Here is a 612-nt window from a genome sequence, read left to right as displayed (position 1 = left end):
GTCAAAAGCACTGCAAGCCTGTGAACAGTGATTTGCAAGCGAAAACAACAGTTTAAAGAACTGCAAAACGGATTGACTGCATAGAACCAATCTGTGTGTGTAAAAAACTAACTGTTGCAAATGTCTAAATGACTTGTTGTGCATGTGGGGCAAAAAGTTCCCGAAATAAACCGATATGTACAGCTCCGTCTTTCTTTTCTCTGCGCTTACAATTTTGGCACGATTCTCTCACTAACTGAGTTTTGCAAGCGTGAGGCGGAGGGCGGGGCCACCTTCTTATTGTAGCCAATCAAATGAGGCTCTCGATGACTCTCCATTTACTCTTATCTGATTGGTCCAATAAACACATCACACCCAAGACATTAATCTTCATTTAGTTCAGGATCATTCTTGCTGCCGGAATGGTACTTTTAACCTACACATACAGTAAAAAATTGTATTAAAAAATAACAGCTTAATTAAAACATGCTCCTTTCATAAACTGTGTTCCTTTAGGCTAGACTCCCATGTGTTCATACTGAATTGTGAGCTGGTGTTAACATTATTTGGTTTGGTTTGGCTTTACATTGAAATGTCATAATCTGCTTACACCAGTGAGCTGATGTTAAACTT

This window comes from Sinocyclocheilus anshuiensis, unplaced genomic scaffold (genome assembly GCF_001515605.1).
Source record: "Sinocyclocheilus anshuiensis isolate Anshui unplaced genomic scaffold, SAMN03320099.WGS_v1.1 scaffold1823, whole genome shotgun sequence".
NCBI lineage: Eukaryota > Metazoa > Chordata > Actinopteri > Cypriniformes > Cyprinidae > Sinocyclocheilus > Sinocyclocheilus anshuiensis.
The sequence above is the reverse complement of the archived record's forward strand: the minus strand, read 5'-3'. Positions refer to the sequence as shown.